Below are 18,620 nucleotides of genomic sequence, written 5' to 3'. Positions count from 1 at the left end.
GATTGTGGGAGAGAACTGGAGCACCCAGAGGAAACCCACGCGGTTCACGGGGAGAAGGTACAAACTCCTTGCAGGCAGCGGCAGGAATTGAATTCCATACTCCAGAACTGTAATAGCATCGCACCAACATATACGCTATCATGGTAAGTTTCAATGTATGGGATAAACCTGAATCAGATCTGCATAATAATATAAATTCCATTCAACCTCTCACCCAGACTAATTATTAACTTTTACAACCTATCAAGCTGAACATCAGTTCCAATCATCAGTGCAAAGCTTTTGTGACGCTCCTCAGGGTCACTTGACTGCTAACTTTGTCTACATGTAACACTTTTGGTACATCAAGAACAATAGTGGGGAGGGAAAGAAAGGACAAATCCAGGAGAAACAAAGAGTGCACAAATCCCCTTAAGCACAACAGCTACAAACAGAAATCCAGATAACAACGTACTTTGACCTGTGGAGTGGGGGAGTTGACAGACACACCTTCTCTTACATGAAACTTGGTTAAAAAAAAACTGCTGGCTGACTTATCAGATCAGTTTGAGTGTAACCTCTGTCTAAGCAGCAGCAGACTGGAGACAGAAGAACAAGGCCAATACCCAGCCAAGGTAGATTCAGTGGTAAAAGGTGACTTTTCAAAATGCACCAAGGACCAAAGATAAAACAACTTACCTGCTGGAATTCTGAAATAATAATTTAACCTTTTTAAAACTTTGAACCTTTTGCAGTAAACATTATTCTTCCTTAAAGTTTCAAGATTTTGGGTGGCAAAATAGAAATACATCTCTACCAAAGGAGGTGTACAGCACACCTTCCCTCCGCTAGCCAGCAGGTCACCCTTGGGCAAGGTGTAGCAAACTGCTTAGCCTCCCTGATCAGGGTCACGTGAAGCCATGGGAGCAGAGGATGGTTGTATGAGCAGCTGGTATATACCACACGTCCTGGTTATGCGACCACTGACGCCAGACAATCTCTCAAGAATATTGATCATGGCTGGGCTCACCCATCTTGTAAAGACACTACCCAGAAGGCAATGGCAAACCACTTCTGTAGAAAAATTGTCAAGAACAATCATGGTCATGGAAAGACCATGATCGCCCACGTCATATGACATGGCACATAACAAATGAAGATTTTAGGATTGTTTAATGTCATTTCCAATACACAAGTGTAGAGAAGTGTAGTGTAATTGTTACTGCAGATCCAATGCAGCACAAAAAAAATTAAAGAACACAATAATAAAAAATATTAAATATAAATACATAAAATAGCTTATATACATTGACTGTATGGCCATAAAGTGACGCTAGGCATAGGAGCATCTATCCATAATGTGACTCTGACAGGAAATGATTAAAGCAGTGGTGGTGGGGAGTGTGGAAGGGTGGATTACTGCTTGCGGAAAGTGACCATTTTGCAGTAAGTCTGGTGGTCCTGGCCTGGATGCCCTATCACCTCCTCCCCGATGGAAGTGGGACAAACAGTCCATGAGCAGGGTGGATGGGATCCTTCATGGTGTTACTGATCCTTTACCAGCACCTTTCAGTATACATGTCCTTGATGGCTGGTAAAACCAGCAAATGGGCTGGGGGGGGGGGGGGGGGTGGGGTGGAGCAGGGGAGGGAAGAACGGTTTAGGGGATTGAGGTGGGGGAGGAGGAAAGGAGGAAGGGCGGGGGTGTTAGTGGGGGGGAGGTGGAGGGAGAGGGTGGATCTGGGTTGGGGAAGGAAAGGACATCTAGAGCGTGAGTGGGAAACAGAAGAGGGGAAAACCGTTCTGGGGTTGGGGGTGAATGGAGGAAATAAGAGGAGGAGGGGGCATGGATCTACGGGAGATTGAGGACAGGTATGGAAGGAGGACGGGGAAATAATTGTCTGGGGCGGAGGGGAATATTTGGGTCTACAGGTGAAGGTGGGTGGGAGACATACCCCTCTGGACAGAAGGGAATACTGTATTTGGGTCTAGAGGTGAATGTGGACGGGAGTGAAGAGATTACAAGTGATGGTGAGACAAGCTCGATCTGGGAGGTGGGTAAAAACAGAAAGGGGGTGAGTGAGTCTGGCGATAGGGAGCAGACCCCAGGCTCCTGGGGTGGTGGTGGTCGAAAGAAGCAGCCTCGGGCGGCTGTGGGGTACTTATCGGCACCTGGACTGGGGGTTTCAAGCCGCAAGGTGCAGCTCAGGGGCGGGGACCACTCCCCCACCCTGACCCAACCCGAGATCTCTGCCCCCAACCCACAGGCCCTGGTCCCGGCCGTCTCCCCCTCATTCTCCGGGGGTAAACCGGAGGGGGCGGGGGTGAACAGGCCAGCGGGACCATTCCCACAACCCTCCGGCCTCAGACACTCGCTCCCCGTCCCGAGAATCGCCACCTCCCCGCTCCCTCACACACTCACCGTCCATCCGCCGTTTCTCCGCACCGCGTCGGCCAAAAACAAATGGCCGTGACGTCACGGCTGCTCTTAAAGGAGCGGTGTTAAAGGGAAAGAGCGCCCGCCCCTTTCCGGCCTCCGCCTGAGGCACAGGCCGATCCCAGCATTTCCTCTGACCATGGACCCGTGATAGGGAAGGCAGAAAGGTACAGGGGAGGGCTGCAATATATTTGGGAGTGTGTGTGGATACATCTGAGGATGTGGGGTATATCTGAGGGAGTGTGAGGGTATATCATGAGAAATGGGGTGTATTTGAGGGGATGTGAGGTATATCTGAGGGTGTATGAGGTATATCTTAAAGGGTGTGTGAGGTATGTCTGAAGATGTGAGGGTAAAACTAAGAGGGATGTGAGTTATATCTGAGGGTGTGGGAATATTTCTGAGTTCCCTATGCTCATTCCTACCTCTGATACAGCTTCTGTTCTCCTATGTTAACACCTCTTCAGTTAGCTTTGATCAATTATTTGTGGCATCTTGGGAAGATAAAGGCAAAAATTACTTGGGCCAAGGATTCTTGGAAAGGTGACAGGATCATGGGATACAACACGTAGAAGTTCTTCCTTCCACCCAATGAAAAAAAGACAAGTTTATTTACATAGGCAGTACAGTTGCGTGGAGCAATGTTTACAGTTATACCAAGGAAGGAAACGAAGGAAAATCCAATAGACTGAGGTCAGCAGTGAGAACACAGCTAATAATGATGATGGACTCTTGACTTCTGAGTCAAACTCATTGTGGTCCTTGCACCCCACTGTCTGCCTGTCACTGCAACACTGTAATCTGCTCTCTTGGAACATGCCCTATTCTTATTGTTATCATCAGGGAGGAGGTACAGAACACTGAAGACCCACACTGAACATTTTAGAAACAACTTCTTCCTTTCTACCATCAGATTTCAGAATGGTCCACCTCACCATTTTGCTCTCTTTTGTAACTTATAGTAATTTCTTTTTATGTATTGCACTGTATCAATGCTGCAAAATAACAAATTTCAGGACATGTGTTGGTGATAATAAACCTGATTCTGATTCTCCTCGTCAATGAATCTGTATTTGCAAGTCCAATTCCTTGAGAATCAGAATAAGGTTTATTATTACTAACTTGCATTTATTCTTTGTACGTCTTCCCCGTGAAGGCATAGGTTTCCTTTAGGTTCTTCTTGTGTTCCAAAGACATAAGGATTAGTAAGTTGTGGGCATGATATATGGTGCCAGAAGCATGATGACATCTTCAGACTGTGTTGGTCATTGACGTAAATGGCGCCTTTCATTGCATGTTATGATACACTGTATATGTGACAAATAAAGCTACCCTTTAGAAAGAGTGGTCAGAAATAGTGGTTGAAATGGGCACATTAGCCACGATAACATAGCAGTTAACGCGATGCTCTTACAGCTTGGGGTGTCGGAGTTCACAGTTCAATTCCAACGTCATCTGTAAGAAGTGCTCAGTTCTGGTCACCTCGCTACAGGAAGAATGTAGAAACCTTAGAAAGGGTGCAGAGGGGATTTACCCTGGATTGGGCAGCATGCCTTATGAGAATAGGTTGAGTGAACTAGGCCTTTTTTCATTGGAGCGACAGAGGATGAGAGGTGATCTGATAGAGGTGTACAAGATAATGAGAGGCATTGATCATATGGATAGTCAAAGGCTTTTACCCCAGGACTGAAATGGCTAGCACGAGAGGGCACAGTGTTAAGGTGCTTGGAAGTAGGTATCGAGGAGACGTCAGGGGTAAGTTTTTTACGCAAAGTGTGGTGAGAGTGTGAAATGGGCTGCCAACGACGGTGGTAGAGGCGGAAATGATAGGGTCTTTTAAAAGACTCCTGGATAGGTACATGGAGCTTAGAAAAATAGAGGGCTATGTGTAACCCAAGGTAATTTCTAAGGTAAGGACATGATCATCACAGCTTTGTGGGCCGAAGGGCCTGTATTGTGCTGTAAGTTTTCTATGTTTCTAAATCTGTACATCCTCCATGTGGAATGTGTGGGGTTTTCTCCAGTTTCCTGCCATGGTCCAAAGACATACCAGTTAGTAGGCTGTAAATTGTCCTGTGATTAAGCTCAGATTAAATCAGGGGTTTGCTGGGCGTCACAGCTCGAGAGGCTGAACGGGCCTACTCTGTTCTGTATCTCAATAAATACAAAATAAATAGATTCACGACATTCAAAAGCCATCCAGGTAAGTATATGAATAGGAGAGAATTAGAGTGTTCTGGATCAAAAGCAGTCAGGTGGAACAAGCTCGCCTCACAACACAGTCAGTATGGTTGAGTTGGGCCGAAGGGCCTGTTTTTATGCTGTATAATTCTATGACACCCCGTTTGCCAGTTACTGCATTCTTTGTCTTTAAACCAATAGTCGTCAGGGTCATGTGACATATTCCCACAACGGTAACATTTCTTTCCTTCATTTCTGTTCAGTGACATTTTATTTGTAGTATATTCCAGAGATTTTTTTTGGTATCTCTGAAGCATCCCGTGCTGCTATTTCCAATGATATTGCAACGTTGAGCGCCTTCTTTAATGTAAGGTCTTTTTCACACAGGAGCTTCTTCTGTGTGGTTTCACAGTGCATGCCACACACTAACCTGTCCCTCAATGCATCCGATAGACCAGCTCCAAATTGACAATGTTCTGATAATTTGCACAATTCAGCACAATATTCAGAAATGCTTTCATTTTTGCTGATTCCATTTGTGAAATTTAAATCTTTCAGCAATGACCAGTGGTTTGGGGTTTAAATGCTGTTGAAGAGTGTCTACTATTTGCTTGAACGTTTTGTCAGCTGGCTTTTGAGGTGTTAACAAGCTCCGTAGCAGTCCATATGTTTTTGCTCCCATAATACTGAGTAAGAAGCTGCCTTTCTTTTCATCATTAACACCGTTAGCATCACAATATAACTCTACTCTTTCAATGTAAGTTACCCAGCTTTCAACGCTACTATCAAATGCTGTAATGGTTCCAATCATCGCCATCTTTGTTATGTTAATTTAGTCCCTTTTTTTTCCCCTTGTTTTCTTTTTAGCTAGCTCCTTGCAGTCACTGCACATTCCACTTGACTCATGTGTCCTTTTTGCAAGCGCCACAAGCACACTCCATCTAGATGCATGTGTCGCTCCTTTTCATTTCCCTTCTCTCTTTTCTCCTCTGAGTGTTCCGATAAGATGTAGGTTCATAATCCCCGTCGCCAATTTGTTGTGTATGTGGCCTGTTTACACAACTATGTTATTAATAAAAACACTGGAAACAGGAACTAAGTTTCATGGTTCTTTACTGGTAGAGTCTGAACTTAACACACACATACAAATCAATGTGTGCCTAATAGCGCATGCAATGACATGTTACTATAACAGAAGGTAGTCCCTTATTATAATGTAGGCTATATGGCAAAAAACAAAAAATACATCCAGTCAGTAAGTGGCGGTTCTGTGGGTGAAGACGCTTTGTTACTGAGAAAGGTCAGAGGAAATTAGTTAGATTGATTCAAGCTGAGAGCAGGACACTGCAGATGCTGGTAATCTGGGAGCAACACATGAAGTGCTGGAGGAGCTCAGCTGTTCAGGTAGCATCCATGGAGTAGAATAGACAGTCAACATTTCGGATTGAGACCCTTTATTAGAACTGGAAAGAAGGGACAAACCAGAATAAAAAGAGCAGAGTTGGGGGTGAAGTTGTGGAGGTTACAGCAAGGTGAGGGTTAAAATGGTTTGCTTAACCATCTCTTATTATTAGTGTGGCTGTACTGAGGTAGGATGGATATGTGGAAGTTGCAGCAAGGTAAGGGTTAAAATGGTGTGCTGACAGAACTGAGGGCAGACACTGTACAGACACAGTCTGAACCAAACCTTTGAAAGCTAGGTCACCTTTGTACAGCCGATGTTCAGTCAGTTAACAGTCGGGATGACAAGCTGACAGAGTCACTGGTGTGCAGACATGATCTGAACACGGCCCTTGAAAGCCCAAATCTCCTCTGTACAGCCTTTCTGTTTAAGCCTGGGACCCAAGGTCACCATGTATACTAACATTAGATAAAAAAGGTTCAAAGGTTCATTTAAGTATGCATGTACAATACAACTCTGATATTTGTCTTCTCCAGATAGCCACAAAATACAGAAAGATTATAGGAGCTGATGAAAAAAAAAGACATTAACTCCCACCCCCCGGCAAGAAGAAGAAAAGAAACAAATCTCGCAGACCCCAAAATCCCCCACCTTCCTGCAGAAAAACAGAGACAATGGCATCAAATCCCCAATCCTCCCCCACAGAAAAAACAGCGACAACAACAATCCCACACCCTCTCACTCGCAGAAAAAAACAGCAACAATAACAGTCCCCAACCCCCTCAATCACAGAGAAAAAACACAATAGATAACGATACAAACAGATAAAAACAGGTAATGATGCAAACGAAGGATTCTAGAGCAACAGTTGCTATTGGACAGTTATTCTCAATTATTATTGGCTTTAACACATAGATTGAATGGGTTGCCAGGGCCTTCGGTTAGTTGGGATTGACCATAGATGTGTGATCTAAGCACTCACCACTCTCTGTGTTTAAAAAAAACCTACTTCTGACATCTCTTCTATACTTTCCTCCAATTACCTTAAAAGGATGTCCTATGGTATTAGTCATTGCTGCCTTGGAAGAAACGTTCTGACTGTCCACTCTATGCCTCTCATAAAGTTATATACCTGTTAAGTCAAGTTCAAGTTCAAATTTAATTGTCAATCATCCATACCCATGAAATCAGCCAAATGAAACAGCATTCATCTGGGGCCAAAGTGTACAACTCAGTACCAACAGTCACACACAGCACAAGGCACATATAGGACATATAACTACTGTAGCAGAAAAACAATCACAATTTATAATAAAAATAAGTTCAAGTTTAATTGTTATTCAACCATACATGAATACAGCCAAACAAAACAGTGTTACTCCAGGGCCAAGGTGCAAAACAGAGTACCAACAGTCATACACAGCACATAGCCTATATAGCACACATGAGAAAGCAGTATTTATAGAGTCACAGAAAAACAATATAGCCCATGTCCCTGAGTGCATGAATATTGCAGCAGTCTGCAGTTGAAGGATGACACTGGTGAAGCACAGTGACAACTTGCTGGTGGCAAACAAAGCTATAAATTACTGTATTAATCACAAGTTTTCTCAGATACAAACATCAATACAATCAATCTATATATGTAAGAAATCTTATGTATATTTATTTATTTATTGAGGGTTTTTTTTTACTATTATTGTGTTCTTTATCTTATTGTCTCTTTTTTGTGCTGCATCAGATCCAGAGTAACAATTATTTTGTTCTCCTTTAAACTTGTGTACAGGAAATGACATTAAACATCTTGAATCTCGAATCAGAATTAGGTTTAATATCACTGGTATATGTCGTGAAATTTGTTGTCTTTGCAGTTGTGGGAATATGTCACATGACCCTGACGACTATTGGTTTAAAGACAAAGAATGCAGAAACTGGCAAACAGGGCCACATTGGCAGAGTATGCAAAGCTAGTAAACAGCAGAAAAAGGACAAAATACAGAGAAACAATAAACCCCAGAAAGGAAAATACAACAATGTACAGAAAATGAAAGAAAGCAGTTCTGATGAAAACAACTTAGACAAAAGTGAATTGTCTTGTCGGCAACTTCACAGTGTGAAAGAGACAGATGATCGAAGAGTAATATGGATCACTCCACAAGTAGCAGGTATGAGACTGAAAATGGAGTTGGACATAGGCTCAGCTTTAACAGTGATCTCTGTACATGACTACAAACGACTGTTTTCTCACATACCTCTGAAATGAACTAAACTACAGCTAAAGACTTACACAGGACAGAGAGTATGTCCCAAAGGTAAAATTAAAGTGACAGTGACCTACGGAGACAAAACACAGCAGCTGAACCTCTATGTACTGAAAAATGGAGGACCACCATTGCTGGGACATGAATGGCCCAGGAAAATCCAGTTGGATTGGCACACCATCAAGGTACTCATTGTGTCAGCAAAGGAGGGCAGCAAGGCTACATCTGAGAGACTGTCACAAATACTTGCTGACTGAAGAAGTGTTCATGAAAGGAACAGGAACACTTCAGGGCACGAAGGCAAAGGCTATTGGTCTTCCTGAGCCATCTGGACACTTGTGCAATAACACAGTTCCTATCCCATGGAGTGAGGCATCACAAGCCTGTCGGATTGGTAAGGAGGGGTCAAAGAAAGACCAATAGCCTTTACCTCAAGAAGGCTAACTTCAGCTGAATGCAATTACACACAGATTGACAGAGAGGCCCTAAGCCTCATGTGGGGAGTCAAGAAATTCAGTCACTACCTGTATAGTTAAAAGTTTACCCTGTTGACTGACCATCAGCCTCTCGTGTCAATCTTCAACCTAAGGAAAGGTGTTCCAGTGATGACAGCACAAAGGCTGCAGTGATGGTCCCTTTTCTTAGGAGGTCACATTTATGACATTGAATACAAGGGGACCAAGCAACATGGCAACGCAAATGGTTTGTCACGTTTACCACTGCCAACTTCAGAGATAACTACACAAATGGATTCAGCACAGGTCTTTCACACAACAATAGTTGAACAATTACCAGTGACAAACAGCCTCATTGAAAGAGCAATGACCCTATGTTTTCAAAAGTGTATGACATCACGGTAAAGGGATGGCCAGCGCGTGGTAACACACTGTTTCCAGCCTTCTCAGCGAGGAAGGAGCAGTTGTCAGTGTGTCGGGGAACACTAATATGTGGTCCACGAGTTGTGATTCTTCCCAAGCTACGCACCAGAGTGCTGGAGGAACTGCACAAGGGGCACCTGGGTACTGTGAAGATGAAAAGTCTTGCCCGTTCCTATGTGTGGTGGCCAGGAATTGATAAACAGATTGAGGACTTGACCAAGAACTGATCTGGATGTCAAAAGATCCAGACACCACCACAAGCCCCTCTCCATCCATGGGAGTGGCCCTCATCACCATGGCAAAAAGTGCACATCGGCCTTGCTGGACCATTCATGGACTCTATCTTTTTAATCGCTGTTGATGCACATTCCAAATGGCCAGAGGTCATCAAAATGAAGACAACCACATCAGAAAAGACCATTACAGTTCTGAGGGCCAAGTTCGCAAGGAATGGCATACCAGAGCAAATCTGCACGGACAATGGATGACAATTTGTCTCTGAAGAATTGCAAAGTTTTGTGAAGAACAATGGAATCAAGCACTTTACATCTGCCCCTTACCATCCATCCACAAGTGGCTTGACAGAAAGATTTGTGCAGACTTCAAGAAAGCCCTCAAGGCAAGGGGAAGCAAAAATCGACCACTACAACACAAGATAGACAACTTCCTCCTTGCCTTTCATAATGCAGTACATGCAACCACTAACCAGACTCCAGCGATGATGTTTCTGAACAGGAACCTGAGGTCCCGCATGGATCTTCTCAAACCAGATGTACTGCGTGATGTGGAGAACAGACAGTCCAAACACTTGAATGCTAAGTCAACACGGAGCTTCAGTGTGGGACAGTCAGTTCTTGCACGTGATTACCGGACTGAGAAGTGGCAGCCAGGTACAATTTCTGCCATAAACGGGCCACTGATGTATACAGTGGAGGTGGGAGAGAACATATGGAGATGTCATGTGGACCAAATCCTGGAAGCCCAGGTGAAAAACACAACACCTTGCCCGGACTCCCCTGACATAGAAGCAAACACTCCTGATGTGACCACATCAGCCTCATCTACAGATAAACCTGTCATCAGTGCTGATGACCCACCTGATGTACCTGTGGAGACTCATTCCCCAAAGCAAACGTTTCAGGTCAGACGTTACCCGGAGAGGCAGAGAAGACCTCAGCAGAGACTTGAGCTCTAAATGGGTCTTAGACCAAAAGTAAAAAAAGAAAAATAAGGCTTGTTATAATTTGATATTATTAAGTTACTTTGTTACTATTTGTAAACAAATGGCAGGCATTTGTATGTTAAGGGTAAACATATTTGTTTAGCCTAGTGCCCCAGAAAAAAAACCCAGTTGATACACTATTAAAATAAAAGGGGAGGACTGTACCATATAGCCTACATTATAATAAGGGACTACCTGATATTGTGGTAACACATTGTTGCATGCGCTATTAGGAGCGTATTGATTTGTATGTGTGTGTCAAGTTCAGACTCTACCAGGAAAGAACCATGAAACTTAGTTCCCATCTCCAGCGTTTTTATTAATAACATAGTTGTGTAAACAGGCCACATACACAACACTCTGTAAACTCTAGACACTGTTGTACATCAAAAACCCAGAAGATCATCAGTTTCTGAGATACTCAAACCTCCCCTTCTAGCAACAACAATCATTCCACAGTCTAAGTCTCTTAGATCACATTTCTTTCCCCATTCTGACATTTGGTCAGAACAACAACTGAATCTCTTGACCATGTTCGCATGCTTTTGTGCATTGAGTTGTTGCCACATGATTGACTGATGAGATATTTGCATTAACGAGCAGGTATACCTAATAAAGTGGCCACTCAGTATATGTTTATGGACTATCTACTGACCCAGCTCGTCTTAAGTAACTTGTACATTTTACCCAATCTTCTTAGCAAACTAAAATACATAGTGTACTTTCATTCACTTCTAACTGGAGAGTATGAAAAGATGTAAACTACTGTATTCACTATTGGCAAAGAGTTATAAAAATCCTCATACCAGTTCCATCTGGTGGCTGTTTGTTGCAATAGAATAACTTGTAAATTAAGAAGGTGGCAGCAGATGGTTGCAAAACTTTAGGAGAACATTTGGGGATTGGATAGGTGAGCACTGTGGTCAGTACGGACGAGTTGGGCTGAAAAGACTATTTCTGTGTTGTATTCTTTGAGTCTATGACTCTATTACATGTTGGTATTTGAAGAATTGGGGAAATCCAAAGGATTCATGGATTTACAGTACATTTATTATCAAAGTATGCATTAATTATACAATATTGAGATTTGTCTGTTTACAGGCAGCCAAAAACAAGAAAGATCCCAATTTTAAAAAGACCAGCACCCAATGTGCAGAGAAAGAGAGAAAAACACAAATTATGCAAACAATAACAGCAAGCAGCAGTATTCCGAATCAAATTTAGAGTCCATAGGCCCAGAGCAGCCGGAGTAAACACGTAACTTCGGTCTCAGTTCATCATACAGTGGGGCAAATCACCGCCTATCTCGCAGACTTGAAGCACGCAGCAGCCTCAAGGACACGGAAGGAGGAGTGAACATCGTGGAATGGGGAGGAGAATTGCCCCAAGCCTCGCCCCCAGTCCTGCCACACTTCTTTTTCAGTCCATCTGGGCCGTCGTTTAAATTGTCCAAACACCGCATCATGCCGCCCACTAGGACTCGGGCCCACCGTAGTGAAAATTGACTTTTGGAGGGCAAAATCACCTTTGCTGCTGAACTTCAGTCAGTTCCTATTTCTTTTGATACAAAACTCATTATGCTGCAGATCATCCTAATGACTTCCGATTGTTCTATTCCGATTGCTTCATTTTGTCCCATTACCCAAGCAGATCTGGCAATACATCCTGCTCTTCAACATGTTGACTGAAGAACGATCTTGTCTTCATTCTAGGAACTCCTCTTCCCATTTTAACCCCAAATAGACAATAGGTGCAGAAGTAGACCATTCGGCCCTTCGAGCCTGCACTGCCATTTTGAGATCATGGCTGATCATCTACTATCAATACCCGGTTCCTACCTTGTCCCCATATCCCTTGATTCCCCTATCCATAAGATACCTATCTAGCTCCTTCTTGAAAGCATCCAGAGAATTGGCCTCCACTACCTTCCGAGGCAGTGCATTCCAGACCCCCACAACTCTCTGGGAGAAGAAGTTTTTCCTTAACTCTGTCCTAAATGACCTACCCCTTATTCTCAAACCATGCCCTCTGGTACTGGACTCTCCCAGCATCTGGAACATATTTCCTGCCTCTATATTGTCCAATCCCTTAATAATCTTATATGTTTCAATCAGATCCCCTCTCAATCTCCTTAATTCCAGCATGTACAAGCCCAGTCTCTCTAATCTCTCTGCGTAAGACAGTCCAGACATCCCAGGAATTAACCTCGTGAATCTACGCTGCACTTCCTCTACAGCCAGGATGTCCTTCCTTAACCCTGGAGACCAAAACTGTACACAATACTCCAGGTGTGGTCTCACCAGGGCTCTGTACAAATGCAAGAGGATTTCCTTGCTCTTGTACTCAATTCCCTTTGTAATAAAGGCCAACATTCCATTAGCCTTCTTCACTGCCTGCTGCACTTGCTCATTCACCTTCAGTGACTGATGAACAAGGACTCCTAGATCTCTTTGTATTTCTCCCTTACATAACTCTACACCATTCAAATAATCTGCCTTCCTGTTCTTACTCCCAAAGTGGATAACCTCACACTTATTCACATTGAACGTCATCTGCCAAGTATCTGCCCACTCACCCAGCTGATCCAAGTCACCCTGAATTCTCCTAACATCCTCATCACATGTCACACTGCCACCCAGCTTAGTATCATCAGCAAATTTGCTGATGTTATTCTCAATGCCTTCATCTAAATCGTTGACGTAAATCGTAAACAGCTGTGGTCCCAATACCGAGCCCTGTGGCACCCCACTAGTCACCACCTGCCATTCCGAGAAATGATTCCCTAATCCCAGTTCTATCGCTATTACAAACCAATTCAAATGAGCAACTAATAATTTGTCCTATTTTATAACTTGTATGAGGTGATGAGGCATAGATTGAATGGACAGCCAGTTACCTTTTCTCAGGGTGGAAATGGCTACTACAACAGGGCATCATTTTAAGATGACTGGAGAAAAGTATAGGGAGGTATGTCAGAGCTAGATTTTTACATAGAATGCCCTGCCGTGGGTACTGGTAGAGGCTGATACATTAGGGACATTTAAGAGACACTTAGACATGTAGATGAAAGAAAAATGAAGGACTATGTGGGAAAGGAAAGATTAGATTGGCTAACTGATCGGCACAACATTGCGGGCTGAAGGGCCCTACTGTGCTGTAGTGTTTTGTGCTCTAATTTCATCTTCAGCTTCTTTTGTAATTACGTTTCCTGCTTTGTTTGTCCACCATTAAGGCCCCCGACCATCCAGGACATTCTCTCTTCTCCTTAATCAGAAATCTGACAGCAATGATTGATCAGCAGTGGAAAAGGTGAGCAGTTTCAAGTTCCTGGGTGTCAACATCTCTGAGGATCTATCCTGGGCCCAACATATTGATGCAATTACAAAGAAGGCATGACAGCAGCTATATTTCATTTGAAGTTTGAGGAGAATTGGTATGTCATGAAAAACACTTGCAAATTTCTACATGTGTACTGTACTATGGTAGGCATTCTAACTGGTTACAACACTGTCTGGAATGGAGAGGCTATTGTATAAGATCGGAAAAAGCTGCAAAACGTTGTAAACTCAGCCAGCTCCATCATGGCCAGTAGCCTCCCCAGCATCCGGAACACCTTCAAAAAGGCACTAGTCATCATTAAGGACCCTCATCACCAAGGACATGCCTTCTTCTCATTGCTGCCATTAAGGAGGTGGTACAGGAACCTGAAGACACACACTTAACATTTCAGGAACAGTTTCTTCCCCTCAGCCATCAGATTTCTGAATAGACAGTGAACCCTATCTCAGTATTTCTCTTTTGCACTACTTATTAAATTAAATTTTATTTTTTTTATACATACTTATTGTAATTTAAAGTTTTCATTATTATGCATTGCAATGTACTGCTGCCCGCAAATGAACTAATTTCACAACATACACTAGTGATGTTAAACCTGATACTAATTCTGATTCTGTCTCCTGTTTCAGCAGCCAATCACTCTGTGTAGATACAGCACAGAGACAGCTTCTTCAGCCCATCTAGTCCATGCCAACCAAGTTTTCCATCTGAAGTAATCTCATTCACTTGCATTCGGTTCATATCCCTCTAAACCTTTCCTGTCCAACTGTCTTTTAGATGTTGTTAATGTACCTGCCTGAACTACTTCCTCTGGCAGCTCATTCCATGTACTGACCTCCCTCTGGGTGAAAAAGTTGCCCCTCGGATCCCAAGTAAACCTCTCCCTTCTCACTCTAAGCCTCTGGTTTTTGATTCCCTAACCCTGGGAAATTTCTCAATTTCTCATTTTATATTTATGCTTATTTAGTGTTCCGGTGTCTAACTCGGGCATCAATTACAGATTGATTAATAAATGGATCATCAGTGCATCTGGAAACTCTTTCCTGAACATGGTTTGTTTTCATTTATTGATCTTCTGGTTCCTTTAGATTGTTATAATTGGTGGGGAGAGGAGGAGGTTAGTGAGGATAAGCTTCCAATACCTCTGACACCCAAGACCAACTCCTGACCTTCACATGTGGTTTAGCTACTTGGCCCGGCAGAACCATTTCCAATGACAGGAGAACGGGCAAAGGTAGATAACTGGTGACTTAAAACCAGTCACCTCGGGCAGGTGGGGCTTGTCAGCCATGGTTGGCAGCTCATCTAGGAGAACGAAAACTCTGATCTCAAACCTTCACTGACTTGCAGCTATACCCACCCATGGGGAAGGCTTTGAGGGTAAACCCCAAAGAAAAATTTGGAGCTGGAGTCCCTAAGACAACCCTACATACAGTTGGAAGTTGACTGGCAACTCCTGAAACACCATTGGGAGCAAACGTATCAGTCTCTGCCATTCCGTTGGATTCATCAGCTCCATGGAGAGGGGGAGCCTGCTACTTTGGCAACAGCTTGCTTTCGAAATCATACTGCCCAGGCTTGCATATCACATCGACATCTGGGACACAACATGCCATGGTCAACCCCGACCAACGGAGAGCCTTGTCTCTTCTGAAGTGATTGTCTCATTCTCTCTGATTTATTGTTCCACACTCCTGAATAAGATCAAAGTTACAATTATCAATGGTTGAACCTCACAATGACTGTTAGCAGACAGCAAAACCAGAGAGCCATCCAACACACTCAAGGAGTCATTTAGGCCCCTTATCTAAGAAAGGATATGCTGGCATCGGAGTGGGTTCAGAGGAGCTACACAAGAATGACCCCAGGAATGGAAGGGCTACCATACGAGGAGCGTTTGATGGCTCTGGGGCTGTACGCACTGTAGTTTAGAAGAATGAAGGAGGGATCTCATTGAAACCTATTTAAGATTGAAAGGCCTAGATAGAGGGGATCTGGAGAGAATGTTTCCTACAGTGGTGGAGTCGAGGACCAGAGGGCACAGCCTCAGAATAGATGGACATTCATTTAGAATGGAGATGAGGCAGAATTTCTTCAGCCAGAGGGTAGTGAATGTGTGGAATTTGTTGCCACAAGACAGCTGTGGAGGCTGTCATTGGGTATATATAAAGCGGAGGTTGATAGGTTCTTGATTAATCAGGGCATCAATGGTTATGGGGAGAAGGCAGGAGAATGGGGTTGAGAGGGTTAATAAATCAGCAATGATAGAATGATGGAGCATATTCGCCTTAAGTGTACCTAGTGATTTGGGCTCCACAGCTGTATGTAGCAACAAATTCCACAGATTCAACACCATCTGGCTAAAGAAACTCCTTCCCATCTCTGTTCTAAATAGAAGTCCTATCTTAAGGCTGTGCATTCTGGTCCTAGACTCCCCAACTATACGAAACATCTCCACATCCCCTCTATCTAGGCCTTTCAATATACAACAGGTTTCAATGAAATCCATGCTCATTCTTCTAAATTCCAGTGAGTACAGGCCCAGAACCATCAAACACTAACATAAATCATTTCATTCCCAGGATAATTCCTGTGAGCCTCTTCTAGAGCCTCTCTAATACAAGCACAAACCTTTCTGAGATAAGGGGCCCAAAACTGCTCACAATACTCCAAATTTGGTCTGACTAATGCCTTATAAAGCCTCAACATTACATTCTTGCTTTTATATTCTAGTCCTCTTAAAATGAATGCCAATATTGCACTTACCACCAACTCAATTTGCAAGTTAACTTCTGTCGTGGGAAAGCAGATGTCAATGCTTGAGAGTTTCAAAACAGAACAAAAGTTGGTATAGTCTGCTTTTACCTCTGAACCTGATGTCAGTGATAATTCAGGAGTGCAAACCTGGCCGGTTCTCAGTCTGCCAGCACTAAATACTGCTCAGATACACTTTCCTCAGCAGTGTTGGGAGGAATAACTTTCCATAGATGCTGCCTGACCTGCTGAATTCTTCCAACATTTGTGTGTGTTTTGGTCAAGGTTTCCAGCATCTGCAGAATCTCTTGTGCTGGAGAAAGATATGTGTCTTGTCTGCTTCCTGCTCACTCCTGTTCGCCAATTTTAATTCTTTCTGGCATAGATTACTCATCCAACCAACTACATTTTCATCCAGAAAACTGCACACTTGGATATACCCCATACTCAAATAATGTTTCTACCAATGGAACACTCATAAAATGCTGGAGGAATTCTGCAGGTCAGGCTGCATCTATGGAAAGGAATAAAGAGCTGACATTTTGGGCCGAGATCCTTCATCGGGTCCTGAATTTCCAGCATCTGCAAAATCTCATGTTCTTCTATGAATGTACCTGGAATCGGCAATTGTCAAGATTTAATATCGTAAATTTTCTCCAATCTTGCTTCATCTCTCAATTGAGATAAGTGTTTTGACAGCTATGTAGCCCTTCCAACTGGCATTAACTGCAGTTTTAGCATTTTTAAACAGAGCTTGAAATGAACTACAGTGCCTATAAAAAATATTCACCCCCCCCCCACCTTAGGAGTGTTCATGTTTTATTGTTTTACAACATTGAATCACAGTGGATTTAATTTGTCTTTTTTGACACTGATCAACGGAAAAAGACTCTTTTGTATGAAAGTCAAAATAGTTCACTATAAAGTGATCTAAATTAATTACAAATATAAAACAATTATTTTTTACATATTATTTAATATGATACACCAAATCATCACTGGTGCAGCCAATTGATGGTAGAAGCCACATAATTAGTTAAATAGATCTCACCTCTGTGCAGTCAAGGTGTTTCAATTGATTATAGTAAAAATACACCTGTATCTGGAAGGTCCAACTGCTGGTGAGTCAGTATCCTGCCAAAAATTACACCACGAGGACAAAAGAACACTCCAAGCAACTTCACAAAAAGGTTATTGAAAAGCACAAGTCAGGAGATGGATACATGAAAATCTCCAAGTCACTGAATATCCCTTGGAGCACAGTTAAGTCAATCATCAAAAACAGAAAGAATATAGCACAACTGTAAATCTCCCTTCTGCAGGCCATCCTCAAAAACTGAGAGACTGCAAGATGGGGACCAGTGAGGGAGGCCACCAAGAGACCTATGACAACTCTGGAGAAATTACAAGCCTCGGTGGCTGAAGTGGGAGATACTGTGCATATAACAACCGTTGCCCAGCTGCTTCACCAGTCACAGCTTTATGGGAGAATGGCAAAGAGAGAACCACTGTTGAAAAAAACTGACATGAAATTTCAGCTAGAATTTGCCCAAAGGCATGGAGAAGACTCTGAAGTCAGCTGGAAGAAGGTTCTATGGTCTGATAAAACCAAAATTGAGTTTTTTGGCCATCAGACCAAACACTGTACATCATCAAAAATACACCATCCCTACTGTGAAGCATGGGGGTGGCTGCATCATACTGTGGGGATGCTTCACTGCAGCAGGCCCTGGAAAGCTTGTGAAGGTAGAGGGTAAAATGAATGCAGCAAAATACAGGGAAGTCCTGGAGGAAAATCTAATCCAGTCTGCAAGAGAACTGTGACTTGGGAGAAAATTTGTTTTCCAGCAAGACAATGACCCCAAGCATAAAGCCAAAGTTACACAGGAATGGCTTAAAAACTACAAAGTTAATGTAGTGGTCAAGTCAGAGTTCAGACCTCGATCCAATTGAGAATTTGTGGCTGGACCTGAAAAGGGTTGTTCACTCACAATCCCATGCAATCTGACAGAGCTTGAGCAGTTTTGAATAGAAGAATGGGGAAAAATTGCAGTGTCAGATGTGCAAAGCCGATAGAGACCTGTCCACACAGACTGTAACTGCTGCCAAAGGTGGATGTACTAAATACTAACTTGAATACTTAGCAATCCAATTATTTTGTGTTTTA

At 43.1% G+C, this 18,620-nt stretch overlaps 2 protein-coding genes across 2 annotated transcripts in view; one reads left to right on the top strand and one right to left on the bottom strand.

The window, feature by feature from the left end:
- tmem243b (transmembrane protein 243, mitochondrial b) overlaps positions 1-2,481 on the bottom strand; it is a 41,936-nt gene extending 39,455 nt beyond the window's left edge. The window contains exon 1 of the mRNA XM_073066448.1: positions 2,402-2,481. The gene's annotated coding sequence lies outside the window, so the exon portion shown is untranslated. The remainder of the gene's footprint in view (positions 1-2,401) is intronic.
- Positions 2,482-2,501: 20 nt separating this feature from the next.
- The window catches only part of dclre1c (DNA cross-link repair 1C, PSO2 homolog (S. cerevisiae)), a 102,013-nt gene continuing 85,894 nt past the window's right edge, over positions 2,502-18,620 (top strand). Inside the window, exons 1-2 of the mRNA XM_073066441.1 lie at positions 2,502-2,583; positions 13,593-13,669. The gene's annotated coding sequence lies outside the window, so the exon portion shown is untranslated. The remainder of the gene's footprint in view (positions 2,584-13,592; positions 13,670-18,620) is intronic.

Source organism: Hemitrygon akajei, chromosome 14 (genome assembly GCF_048418815.1).
Source record: "Hemitrygon akajei chromosome 14, sHemAka1.3, whole genome shotgun sequence".
Taxonomy (NCBI): domain Eukaryota; kingdom Metazoa; phylum Chordata; class Chondrichthyes; order Myliobatiformes; family Dasyatidae; genus Hemitrygon; species Hemitrygon akajei.
This window is presented reverse-complemented; position numbering and strand designations above follow the sequence as displayed.